A 14,759-nucleotide genomic window follows, 5' to 3' on the forward strand; every position below is an offset into this window, starting at 1 on the left:
ACTTCATATAATTCTTGCTGATTTAGGCATGCTGCAAATTGCTGGACCCTTACAATAGACACTGCATCATTGTACCCTTTGCCAGTTAGGAAACAGGACTAACACATACACAGACACACGAACAGCTAAGAATATGGAATTGATCTATAGATTAAATGCAAGTGGAAAATGGACTCATTTTCTCTTCATCCAGGAGTCTGCTATTCCGACTCTTGTTTCTTGTGGACAAGAATGGAAATAATCTCAAGAATATGGAAAGCCCAGTTTTACGGACCTATTTTGGAAAGTGATCTTTTTATTAAATAAATTATATTTTACAATACATTAGCTTCCAATGAATCAAACTGTAAAGATCTCTGTCACATTATTTAATATTTTATGTTTAACCAATATGAACTTATATTGTCCCTTAGTGAAGGATGGGTATAATTACTTAAATCAATACTTATAATTTCATCAAACAAAGTTCCATCATCAAAATATCACTGCACAGTTCCCGGTGATATTAATTTCCTTTTTATTAGCATGGATAACACCACAAAAATATGCTGCTAGGTGAACCTACAAGCATGATCCTGTAAAGAAATGTGCAACTATAGCTGATACCAATCGAAACTAAGGGAGCTTAGATGATTTCCAGCTCTTGTGATTTTATCATGAGTCATATCTGGTGTTTTCCTTGAGTCATACATTTAGGAACATCAGCAGTGGTGCCCATAATTACATTTTACAATTTCGTGACTGTGGTGAGGGGGAAAGGCATCCGCCTTTTTACATACATGCATGCATCCAGACATGAAGCATGCAGGTGACACCCTTGGTCACATGCCAGACTACTGGCTATCAGATTTTGTTGCACAAAAAGCAAGAGATTGGTACAAAAGTGCTTTTCATTTGTTAATGATAATTTCTTAGTGACAGTGCACTAAAATCCACATACATTAATTCCAACATGTCTTCTTTGTTGTGTACTTTCACTAATGAGAGAACTCCCATTTTTTTCCTTTCAGAAAAAACCAAGTATTTATTTATTGGACAGCTTATGATAGCAATGGTACGACATTCCACCCACAAATAAGCTGGAACAAGTCAAAAAAATGCAAGAACATAGATGAACCTAAATTTTCTGCTTTTTTTCCTTCCTTTATCAACAAAATAAATTTAATGAGTAGTATCAGTAAGAAAACAACACTGGCCGGACCTCTGTTGTTAAAAACTGTTATTCTCTTGTATGATTTCAAGACCATTCAAATGCTATTCAAGATGCAAGTGGTCATGTAAGAATCAACATTATCTAAATCAGAAGGGGAGAGGGAAAGCATTCAAGTGCTTGCAATACAAACATACTTACACATTTTACAATTCAGCTCCTCTGAATATCCTCAAAACTGTTACTAAGTTTTTGAAAAGCAACTGCCGCAAACAAATTGCCTTTCAAAGTTCACATAAACATCTGTAAATCCTAACCATTGTCTGAAGCATATACCACTATTCCAGCAATGACCAAAACAGTTTAAGTCAGTGGAGAAACAAGAAAAGAAAAAAAGCTTCTCCTGTCCTCATTTCCAATGTTTAAAGTATTAAAACTTTCTCTCAGGTTGCATCCAGCAGCAAGAAATTCTGCTTCAGCAACGGATTAAGTAGATGAACTAACAGATCTCTGTCACATCAAGTTTTGATGATGTTCCACATTTTAACTAACTTGTCATTTAATGAGGAAAACCAAAAAGACCCCAAAGTAAACTCTCCACAAGACAGATTCAAGCAAGCACAAACTTAAGGGTTCCATGGAGCTGAATGCAGTAAGGGAAACACAAAACCAAGGATGAGCTTCTAGAGTATGCTGTTATTTGCTAAAATAAGTAAGATCGTGTTCTGGCTGTTATTCTTACAAACATCCCCATCTGGCCTCAGCAAACAGGTGAGAAAAGTGATGCAATTGTCATGGCACCCACATCCTCAAAGCTGGACACTCATCACCCAGGTGTCAGCAAGCCCCTACACAAGTCTTCTCAAATTACTGCTTCCCACCAAGACCTGAAACTGGCTCCTTTTAACATCTAGTAATCTAACTGGTTCCTAGGAGCCTGTAACAATTAAACCTGTTGTTGCAAGGAGCAACAGGGAAGGGGGGTTTTACACAGCCACAGCTGGGCTGTTAGCAGAACAAATGGACTGCATCTGACTCAATGGCTCTCACCAAAATCCAGTTATTAAGCTGTGAGAACAAGCCCTAAATGAAGCTGATGGCCTCAGGAACTGGCCTGAGCTCAAAGCCCTTATCAGCTGCTCTGTCACAACAGCAATCATAAGGAGGGGACAAAGGCTTCAGAATTTCTCTAGTCAGTAAATTTAACAATCCTGGAGGAAGGTATGACTACAATTATGGCAAATATGGAGTGAATCACTCATTCAAAGTGAAAATAGCATTTTTGCATGATACATTATGAAGTTAGCAATTTTTAGTTGGCCTGTATTAAGAAGGAAGAAAATTGGAATCAAAGTCCCTATTTAGATTCAAAATATTTTTACAAAAAGGGAAGAATTGCAACAGCTGAGCAAACTCAGCTTTTTACTTATGCAAAATACTTCAGTGGATTTAAATTAGAAGTAACTTTTTTTTTCCCCCCAAAAGTGAAAATGGAACAAAGCAATACCCAGCTCAGTATCAGTCCTGGTCGCATTTCCACAGACACTTACAGACATCTCCCTCTCTGTGTACTGACAGGAGATTCTCACCTTCAGAAGGAATTCTCATACATCTAAGCAATGTGCATAAGGGTCTGCAGAGCAGGAGCTGTAATATCTTCTGTATCATCAGCATCCAGCATAAGGAGAGGAACTAACACTTCGTCTTAAGTTTTGTAGATCTCTAAGCCCAAACATCTCACAGTCTGAGAAAGCAAGCGAGCCCTGCAATTTTCTTCCAGTGTGCCAGATTAATGTCTCATACAACTAATTTCTTGTCCTTTCTACAGTAGTAGTTTTAAAATGACTTAATGAAATACTTTTCAAAGTATTTTTGCTCTGTGCTCTCTTCTATGGTTTCTACCCCAGTATTATGCTACCTAAGCAGCTGGGCAAAACGCTGTACTGAGGTGAGACCACCATGACCCTTGGAAGTTCCTCAGAAGCTCTTGCAATACTCTAACAGATTGCATGCCTCACACTTGGACATGAAAGTTTACTAGCTCCCATCTTAGGGTGTGGGAGGAACAACAAGTGTTATTTGCCTTATGGGAGCCAGGGAATTAATAGCTTTCAACCTTTGTTTCTTTAAGAACTCTCTAGCCACTGGGTTTTATTTGTTTAACTGGTTTGTTTGCTATTCATCCCTTTCTTAATCTGCTCCTCTAATTCTCACTAACTTTTGTGAAATTCCACAAAGTCAACTTTTAAAATAGAAATGTTTCTAACAGGTAAGTTGAGACTTTGGTATGCATAAGTGAATGCAGAAACTTTTCTCTTTTCCAGAGTATCATTGAAGAAGGCCTATGTATCTGAAATCCCCTTTTTTTCCCCTTTCTGGATGTTTCCTTAGACCATCACAATTACAGACACCTATTACTACATTCCATAATATCAGCCAAGAATTCATCAGTTAAATAATTCCTTTTCTGTGATGACTGCAAAACACTTCAAACATATCTTAATTACACTTTATAATCATTCTGAATCAAACTCAGCATTAGAAGGTTGCTTACGGTATGTAGAGCTATTTGATGCTCCAACAGGTAAAATATTAAAAGTATGCCAACGTAACCAGGTTTCTTTTAAGGCTACTCAAATACCTGGAAACACGCAAGACTCCCAACAGGCTTTCTGTAGGTACAAAATTCTGAGCTGTGCCCCCAGGCACATTTGAAAACAGCACTAAGGATCTATTCGCAACTTTGGGCTCAGAAATAGCTTTTACGTTATAGCCTTGCTAGACCACCATCTCATGAAATGTCATTTCACATCATTTCAGGTTAATAAGGCTGATCATCTCTAGTACCTTCAATGCTTTAAGAAGTTACTCTATTTCCTCTGAGCTTTTATTTACTTATTTACCTCATTTTCATTTCTGCTCTGCCTAGAGTGAACTCTTCCATAGCGCAGCCAAGAGGGAACAGAGAAAGATCTTGATTCACCATGAACACCTTCTTCCCCACTGGCACAGTATATAAATCTGCAGTGGTTCATTAGTAAGAGTGACAGTTGAGCTGCTACAGGCACAGCAGTGAACGCAGACCACTGTGAGAGTGTCAGAACATAGGACAGACATGAATGCAAACAAGCTGCATTCAGACCTAGAACAACATAGCAATGTTTCAGACTGTCACAAGGCATGTTAAAAATCATGATTTTGCACTACTAATCCTAATTCCCATCTCACTGTTGTTAGCTGAGTACCATCCTAAAACAGAAGTGATGAATTTTTGAAATAATTTGCTGAAATGTAGCACAAATTAAAGTGTGCTATTACTGTTCACCGATTTCCTTTAATAAGAAGGAACTGTACACACAGACTGGTGATTAAAAAAAGTAAAAATAAATGGGATAAGGACTTTCCAAGCATGAGCCATGGCATTTGGTCAATTCTCTTTTGATTCACTTAGCTATTGCATGTGTAGACTAAGCAGCATCCCCTCTATATTTCACAAACATTAATATGCTAGCAGTATCTCTGAGGTGGAGTCCCTCTAGCTGCCAGGAAAACAGTCATCAAAAAAAATTCAGTAACAAAAAACCCCAGCTTGATAACCAGCCATCAGAGGATGGACTGGTGAGAATGCTAGGGAGGCAGACCTAGAAAATGCTTTAATTGTATTAAATATAATGTTGTCTTGACATATGTGCATGCAAGAGTACTTTATTATCATACTCCTAACGGATTTGACAGTTTCAGGAAGGGCTATGAACGGTATCCAATTTCCAGAGAGAAATATGCTCAACACAATCTGGAAAACTAGATGTTTGCAACCTCTGTAGTATAAAATTTCTTTTTGTTCTTCTCAGCCTCAACTTTTCCAATACACACACACAAAAAAAAAATTATCTGCAGGGAAGGATTTTTTCCTCATTCAATAAAATCTACAAAACTTCAGAGACTATAAACTTTTTCATTTTCTACTGCATTAAATTTTACCCCCAAAAGAATCTTTACGAAAATATTTATCTTCCTGTATTATTTGTCTAAAAGGTGGATTTAAAAATGGTCCAGTAAAGAACAATTGCAACCTTCTACCAATTAGACATAACTATTTTGCTTTAGGGGGAAAAAAAAAAAAGATAAAAAGTGATCTAAAAAGTGCAAAATCAAAGAAAATCATCAGCCTACATTTGGTATAGCAATTTTTTTCAATTACAGCAATATCTGATTTTATCAGGAATATTAACTGTATTTTACCAGAATACCATTCTAATATTTCAGAACAATAAGATACTAATTTTAAAGACATTTTTCATGGGCATCTTGAAGCATTTCAGGAGGTATGTATAGCATAAGACATTCACCTTTGGGTCAGGTATGTTACCTCACCTCCTCCCATCCATTCCTCCCATTATTCCACTGCAAGTCAATAATGTTCTCTCACTGTTGTTCACTCTTTGTCCTAAGTCCTTCCGCATTACCTTGCAGGGAGCTGTGACTACCAGGCTGAGGGAAGCACTGCCCTTATGCAGAACTGCAGCGGCATGATCAGACCACAGGACTCAAGTGGCAGGGATTCCTGACTACATGTATCAGTAGATGTCTTTGATTAAGTCACATCTCTATTGATCTCATGCTGTTTTAAAAATCAGTGAAGTAGGGATTTTGGTGGTGCCCTTGTATTCGTAAAAAGTTCAGCTACTAACAGTTGCTCACCAGGCAGCCCAGTTCTCAGTTCATAACTCTCACTGAATGCTTTTTCCATGGTCTGCCTGCATAAATTACTGGGGAAAAAAACCACATATTGTTTTCTTATTCTTCAATTCCACAATGTATTTAGACACACAGGTTTGAGCAGCCATCAACAGGTCACTTGCAAGCTTGCTTAGAGGCCCTAATACCTCCCGCCTTTTAATAGCTTTGGAAAGTAATCTAACAGCTCCAATAGCTTAAGGTAGAGAAGGCCAGGAGGATATAAGTGAAAAATTCCTCTGTGGGACATAGAGAAAAAGGAACTATTTCTTTCAAGCAGTTCAATTCTTCTTGTACATAAAGTACTTGGCTCCACCACTGAGCTCTGTGCACTGCTCTATTTTCCGTGTAATGTAACTGTAATCACAGCCAGGGTAGAAAGCAGGTTTCAACAACAATATTGGTGATTCCTGACAATCAGTCCTTCTCAATCTGTACAGATTTCTTCTTTCACTGACAGCTTCTTTTTAAGAATATCTCTTTTCCCGGACTTTATGATGGCCCCGTTTCTATGAAATGATTTGCATGCACAGGCTAACACAGCTGCTTATATTCAGACACATCTAGAGCGCGCAACTCACAGATCCTGCACTTTTGAAGTCAGTCAGTGTGCTGTAGTATGTGGTAGAAAGAAGGGGGAAAAAAGAAAGGTAAAACATAGTCTATTTAGCACATCTGAAAATGAGCTCAATAGCTCTTTTTAGTTCCAGCAGCTGCCTATAATGGAAAAAATGAAGATTGGCTGTTGCCAGAAAAGTGGGCAGTAAGAAATAACAGATGTGAAATTTCGGCAACATCATTGGCTAGGTCAGTTGTACAGATGGCTTCAGAGCCGGGGTCCCTGTTGGGCTGCAGCATTCTCAGAGGCATGCTTGCTTTTTGAGCTGCTTAACTGTTCCCCTTGCTTAGCTGAATTTACTCAGCGACCTCACCCGTGAATGCAATCGACAGGAAATATTCACGTCCTTGCAAGCATGTGTGGGCTGTGTGTAAAAGCTCCTCGATTAAAGTCAGTCACTACATTTTCCAAAATCATTTTAACATTTCACTTCTCTCTTCCTCCAGCCCGCTCACCCCTCTTTATTTCATGGATACTTAGGGCAAGCGGGGAAGACAAGACAGGTCCTTCAACACAAGATCTTATTACATGAGGTTCACAAAGAAAGTAAGATCAAAGAAACAAATCTAATCTGGTGTATACATTTTTAAGAGAAAGGGCAGTGGGTGAAAAACGCCCTTCAAAGAGTCAACTTCAATTACAGAAGTCATTTTCAAAGAAGAATGAAGTTTCTTGACAGAGTTTAAAAGGGAAATTATGAATACAAGGTCTGTAGAATATATCACATCAAGAGCAACTTCTATCAGCCCAATTTGCAAGATTAAGTGGACTTCAATTTAATTAAAATTAAATAAAAACAAAGTTATATTTAGGCATCAGAAATATGCCTTGAAATTGTAATGTAGATCACAAAGATGACCGCTACTTCAGAAAAACCAATTATAAAGCTGTATTAGAAAAAAGTATTTCCAGTGAAGAATATGTAACGGCAGCAACTACCATCAGCAGCACTGAAGTTGGGCTGTCACATCCATTGCAAGCCATTCTTCTGCTACGTTCAAAATCTGGTTGTAAAATGCAGCTCTTAATAAGCCTAGGTTTTCATGCTATGTCTCATCTGGTGTATTTATTACCTGTTGCTGAAAGAAACAGCACTACTCTCCCCACCTACTTCCAGCTGCTTATTCCCTCTTTGTCCCTTGTGTTACATCTAGTAATTTCTCAGCCACAGGATAAGCCAGGCCAGCGTAGTTATCTGATGTAGTTTTCCTTCCCAGGCAGTTAGGTTTTTTAATTGAATCAGCTGCTTACCTTGAACTCACCTTGGGGCTGGGGGCTGATGCAAGAGAGGGGAAGAACAGGCTGAAGTGGTACTGCCCCTTTTGGCATCAGCCTGCAGTTGCGCAAGACCAGATGCAACATTAAACCATGCTCTGAATAGTATTACAAGCTTTCTTCTTGCAGAATGAATATTCAAGTGTCTTCAGGATTCCATGTCACACAGTGAGTCCCTGAGAGTTAATGTCACAGCATGAGGGAAACTCTGCAAGTAAAAATAGTAATACTATAGCAACTGAAAAACTCCACAGGTACCAAAGCACAGTGAGATGAACTGAGGCGCAAAATCTGGACAAAAGGCCTTGCAATCTAAACAGACGAAAAGAGTAAGAAATGAATTAACTTTCCTAATATCATTTAGCAGGTTAATAACAGAGGCAGAAATCAAATGCAAGAGTCAGGACAAGGCAACTCTATCCGCTACACCACACTCCTTCCTGTGGCTGCAATTACTATTTACTCACTGCTTGCGGCATGGCATCTCCATGTCAAGAACTGCACTAGGTTCCAGAAACAACAAAATTAAAATTAGCCATTGTATTTGTTGCTCCATAAGCAAATTATCAGTTCAATGTGGTTTACAGCATCTGAAAGTTCCCAGTGCCTTCCCAAGGAAAGAACTCCAAACCTTAATATTTTCCTGACTCGGTAACTCGTCCTCTCTCCCCTCTGATGATAGACAAAAGGGAAGAAAGTGAAAAGGTATCCACTGCTATTTTTGTTTCTATTAAATGGAAGTGGGGTGCAATTGTGGATTAGTGCTTTAAAACCACCTTAAAGTTCTCCAAAGAAGGAGTAAACAAAGATCAATTATATGAAAAAGAAAAAAAAAGGCAAAGCACAGACACAGAAAAGAGATTGCTCATAGAGGAAAAGCAGTACAAATATATAACTTCCTATTTACTCTGGCTGTTAACAAAACCAAGTAAAACCAGCAACACTGGCTACAGCTCTATTTTTGGCTTCCAGAGGTAAAAAACCCACCCTGTCTCTGTGCTGTTATGTACATAGTACAAAACTGTACTGATATAAACAAAACCATATATCCCAAACCAAACATTAAACTCAAAAATCAACTCCCTGTCCCCATCTGTATTCTGCTGTGAACTACATGGGATTAACACACAGGGACCTTTTAGTCACCTCAAAACTATTATCAATTTTTCTAATTCAGGCTTAAGATATAGCAGGGCTTCATCAGAAACCTAGAACATAATTCCTGAAGTCACAAAGCACTGTCATGAGGCAGACAAAGTTCAGCACATAGATAAGATGACAGCTAGAACACCTTGAGCAAACCACAGCTTTCCTTTCTGTGCGGGTTATCACAACATGAGGAAAGACCTTCAGAAAGACAGTCTGCTTGCTCTCCTTCACCTTGGTTTCTCCCAGTTGTTCCCAAGGCCAGAAGCACAACCCTCATCCTCCAGTGCCAACTGCAGCAAAGCTAGGTAAGTATCATTACCTGAAGAGGAACTGGACTGGCTGGTCAAAACATTTATTTTCATGTAACACAGAAGAATATTTGTCACATCAGCTGGCAGGTTCCAGAGTAGCTGGGATGCCAAAAGTCCATGGTCCAAAAACTACACCTAGGTATCAACCTGTGGCAAAAATACTGGCAAGTGGCTGGTGAAACTTCAGTTATTAAGAAAGGGGATCAAACCTCCAAATCTTCAGGGACTAGTCTCCCTGTCAAGCATCAGAGTCCCCAGGCTAACATTCCCCAACCACATTAACAACCTGCTGCCTTCCAGAGATGTCCAACACCGACATCTAGCGCAGCATCTGACCTTTGCTGAGGCATCTCACTGGAGTGTGGATCACCGTCAGCTGTGATGTGCGGGTCCTGGAAGGAGCTTAGCACCCCTGCGCTAAGCAGTCAATTCTTGATTAATAATATTTTAATTTTACATATAATAACTGGTGCTTTGTTGCCTAATACAATTTCAGAGTCTATCTTCCATGTTTCTTAGAAAAGGCATTATAAGCCTGTATCCTACTCCTATTGCAACAAAAGGAACATACATACAAGTCAGGGAGTATGTGAATGCTCTTATAATTAAATTGAAACCTTGGGGAGAAAAAAGAGGAAAGAGGAAGCAAAATACCAAAGATTTCATTAAGAGCTTATCAGAAGGTAATTTTATCCTTTCAATTTTTATCTCAGCTCTTTATTTCTTGCTTCCAGTTACAATTTTATTAATTATTTTATTGCAACTGAAGTGAAGATTTTTATGGAATTAAGTGCTTAGCTGTTTTCAGATGTTTCCCCAAGACAACTTACGCAATGTCTATGAAGAAAACTCAGACAACTAGGCCTTTGCTGTGCTCATTAACACATCTGGACAGAAATTATATTATTTACATATTTTGTTATGAAAGGAAAGTTATAATTTCAATTTTCTTTCAACATATTGGATCTGCACAGAGCTAATCTTATTAACTGTGCAATTTTACCATCACCACTACACTTAACCTTCTACCTTGGCTTCCTACCTACTGCTGCTGACAGTTGCTTAAGTCACTGTTTAAGTTAGCTTCACGTTCTTAATGCATGCCCTAGTGTTTTTGTTACGTTGCTAAGCATTATAGGGTTCCCCTCTTAACTGGTCCAAGGCACACTGCTATAAAATAGGTCATATTATCTGTAACACTACCCAAGAAGCAATTTTAAATTAGTAAGAAGTCTCTTTAATTCTTAACAAGCATCAAACTTGAAAGAATGAATACCTATATTCGTTGTTAGATAAAGCTATATAAACTGTCTACAATGTACCAACACGAGACAGAGTACCGTGCAGTACACAGTTCACTTGTCAGCCCTCGCAACTGCTGTGAAAGTTTGGTATGGTGTCTCCCTATAATCTCTAATATGAGCAAGGCTCCAGTTTAGCAAAAGCTGGTGCTTCAGCTTTTTCCCTGTTCAACGAAACTCTTAAACACCTCCTTAGTTTCCAAACAAATAGCATTTTAACTGTATTTCAACAGCCCTTACACATATCTTCTGATTCTCTGGTGAATCAGGGCCTTGTATCAGAGCATCCCACCAGAACAGCCATTATATTAATCATAAAATAACAAGTATCAGCAGTCTGCAAAGAAGAAAATTACATCAGTTTGAAGTCATGCAATTAAATATCAGTAAAAAACTAGAAGTTACTTCACATGAATTATTAAGTTGTTTATAAGACTACTTTTAAACACACTTGAGTCACCAACAAGCAACAGTTATAAGCAAGTTTTAGAGATACTTTTAAAAACACTGAGTATATTTTCGTTAAATTTCCCTTAAATGATAGGTATGTTTACCTTGACAGAAGGATAGTTTTTATTTTCAGAATGTTTGGGACAAGTGACTTCTAAACACCAGGTATATGGTATTATCAGATCCTACATGTGAAGAAGCACAGACCAGAATTGTCCATTGCACACTCGTAAGGAACCTTACAGTAGTTTCAGCTTTTTGTGGGATCACATAATACAGCCACTGGAGTGGTACCTGTTGGGTTAACACGTTTCAACGTAGTGGCACACTTGTTTGTTGTGGAACACTTACTTGCACAGAGCATGAATAAGTGTGTCACACTGGCAGATAGGTAAATTAAGCCACATAAATCCAAAAACATGTAGGTATCTCAGCAAGGACAAGACTGCTTGGTGAAGTTCAATGTAGTTTGAATTCCTTCTTGCACAGTTCTTCATGATCCTGAAATTTAACGTGGCTCCTGTTAAGTCTACACTTAAGGGCAAGGGCAAAACATGGATTTTTCTATGGGAATTTGAATATTGTTTGGGTCTTTCTGGTATTCACCATGACCAAAAATATCCTAGATAACTGAACACATTCAAAGTGGGCAAGGACTTGTAACATTTATTCTAGAGTACTAAATGAACTAATGTAAATACCAGAAAACGTACCACTTATTTTTGAGGACTCTTGAATGCCCTGGCAAACACTTACAGAAGTAGGAAAGAACAAGTTTCCTTCTTACCAAGGAGGAGGATTAAGGTGGATGGAACGTGCACAGGAACTATCAATTCATTCCACTTGTACACTGACGACACCATGGGTACAGCAGTTTAGTCCTGAGAATCGTCAGGGGGTGGAGCATGGGGGCACGGGGGTAGATAAACAGTAGGCAAAAAGGAACTATCCAAAATTAACTGACAAATTAACTTAAAATTAACTTATTTGCTTTTCCTGGTAAAATAAAAGCAGAAATAGAAAGGAGATAGTAAATATAGAACTACATGAAGGTAAATGTTCTAAACTGATAAATTCCTTCACAGTTTTAACTAAACGGTATTTCTAGAAATTAAGAACTATACAAACATAATTTTCAGAGGTCATTAAAGCAAAAAAGAAGACAAAAACAAGGCAAGAGTTTCTAACTGTATTACATTTGGTTTTTGGTCACCAAAGTCAACAGCACATGCAACCAAATGCATGGGTGCTAAAAACTTACATTTGCTGCCAACAGCACTGAAATCAAACAAGATCCCATAAATACAAAATACTTCACATAAACTGGCTCTGCTAAGGAAACCACAGAAATAGAAATATTACATTATTCCAAATAACCATCTCTTGGCAAGAAAACGCAGTTCCTTTTTGAAAGTAGTAGTATTATTACTACTAGTATCATTATTACTACTAGTACAACAACTATTATTATTAAGTACAATTAACAGTTGGTGAGTTTATCTGTGCATTTGTAAGGGTCTCTTTGCCAGCCTACACCTACAGCTAGGGAAGTGCAAATAACATATTTATAAATGCATTACTAAACAAAACTGACTTTAAGAAGTATTTGAAATTTTTAAAGTTCTTCCTTAGATCCTTCCTACATTCTTCTCTAGTCACAACAGGTACATAATTGGCACATAGGATGCAAAAAACCAGCAACGAGCAGGGCGTAGGGGATCAACAAAATGATCTGTCTTCACAAAGGACACCACAGTTTGCAGACGGGGAGTTAAGAACCACAGACATAAGCTTGGGGGTTTAAGGAAAGAAAAAATTCAGCTTGCAGTAATTTATTAACTTACCTTAGGTTTCCATGTATTCTAGAATGGTATGTGATTTTATAATTGCTTAATGTATACACTGGCGTGATTCTGAGAAGTCTGGATTCAGGCATCATTCATTTAATACAATGGGTCACAGTGTATGTTACTGCTTCAACAAGTATAGATTGAACTATTCTGCTTGAAATACTTTAAGTTCAGTATTTTCTAAGTCAAGGTAGTGGTGGGGAGGAGGTTTCACTTATCAAAAGCAGTCACTAAGACTACCTCCTCTTTGCCTTCTTAAAATCTCTGCTTAAAACAGTCAGATGAATGCTCTGAACAGGAACTCGGTGCTCAGAAGAAAATACTCAAAAGGCATAACCTACTGCACATCTTCCATCCCTCAAACAGCAGTCAGACTTCAGAGTCAGACAGCATGTGAAAATACCAGATAATATAATCTGAATTTCATTTACTCACCACTGTTCCAAGTCCTTAGGTCTCGGTCAACCACTTCAGACGCCTGGCAATACCTAGAGAAATAATTGACGTAAAATGTAAGAAAGGTATAGAGCCAAAAACATTAGAACAATATTTATGATTAGTATTGGTGGCTGGAATGGTACAAGTCCGCTTGTAAGAGATTATAGGCACATGGGTAACATTTCACTACCAGGACACTTCTGCTTTGCTAGAAATGCAGCATTCTAGACATCACTTCAACCACTAAGGAGCTAAGAAAAATAAGCACATGTGAAGGAGTAACACATAAACCACTAAGCATGCACAAAATTGCATCTTTTTCTCTTCCTCTATTTTACTAATAAAGTATGCCAAGATTTGAAAATACATTTAAAATAATTTGTATATTCTATTCCGATTTATAACAACATTTTAAAATCAGGTATGACTTAGGAAGAACTCCAAAAGTTCCTAAACCACTGCAAGAAAAACATCAACTACATAGCATGTTCACCCCACAAGCTTATGAAACACACCACCAAACCCTTTCCACCACCACACACATATTTCATGGAATTCAGGAAGGACAAACATGAAGTCCTGTACCTGAGATGGGCTAATCCCTTGGACAGGCTGGGCACTGACTACCCAGGGTGCAGCTCTCTGAAATGGAGCTGGGGGTCTCGGCAGACAGTGGCTAAACATGAGCCAGCAGTTAGCCCTGGCAGCAAGGAAGGCCAAGAATATCCCAGGGTGTATCTACAGGCTAACCTCCCGCTAATAAGCTGTTATTCGCCTTTAGCCAGCACTCCAGGAATACATGTCTGGAACACCATATCCAGTTTTGGATCCCCTGTACCAAAAAATAATAAAATAAGGTGGTAAAGGTAAGGTAAGGTTGATTCAGTGACGCTGAACTACAGGATTTCTCACAATAATAACAAATTCTGCATTTTTATACATACATCACGACAGGATATAGGAAGAACCTCCCCTTACATAAAAGAACAAAGTGAGTCAGAAGGTCAGTAGACTCTAACGAAGAGAGATAATTTGGCCTTGGTGAAGACGGTTTAACAACAGAAAAATTGGTGCAGAACTCCTAACAAAGCATGCTGCCGAGGACAGAGGAAAATGTAATGGGAGCACTGGAAAGTCAAGCATGGCTTAAAATGGCCTCTGAATTCCTGGCACATAGAATATTCCCCCAGAAAGAAAACAACAGACTGGACTAAGTAGCTGTGATTACTCTAACTTTTCTGTCTCAAAAGCAGTTAACACAGCAATGAAAATATAGCAGTGTTAGCAGAGACAGAGACTACATTTCATGAACAAAAAAAGCTAAACTGTTTTCTTTCAGACTCAAGCACCCAAAAATGCATGATCAATTTTAAGTACGTGAAAACGATGGATTGCTTGGACAATTAGAATTAAGTGGCACTTTTAAGGAAAATTTCCTTGCCTGGAGTCTGGGCTCCCTAAGAAAAGGAAGCGGTACAG

General features: G+C 38.4%; 1 protein-coding gene across 2 annotated transcripts in view; it reads right to left on the bottom strand.

Moving 5' to 3' along the window:
* The window catches only part of LHFPL2 (LHFPL tetraspan subfamily member 2), a 60,402-nt gene extending 47,082 nt beyond the window's left edge, over nt 1-13,320 (bottom strand). Inside the window, exon 1 of one of the 2 annotated variants that reach the window (XM_050913584.1) lies at nt 13,278-13,320. The gene's annotated coding sequence lies outside the window, so the exon portion shown is untranslated. Of the gene's footprint in view, nt 1-7,757; nt 7,789-13,277 lie in introns of those variants that run through there. The other variant, XM_050913586.1, reaches the window with a different exon arrangement.
* Nucleotides 13,321-14,759: the final 1,439 nt, after the last annotated feature.

This window comes from Gymnogyps californianus, chromosome Z (assembly GCF_018139145.2).
Source record: "Gymnogyps californianus isolate 813 chromosome Z, ASM1813914v2, whole genome shotgun sequence".
Classification (NCBI taxonomy): Eukaryota; Metazoa; Chordata; class Aves; order Accipitriformes; family Cathartidae; genus Gymnogyps; species Gymnogyps californianus.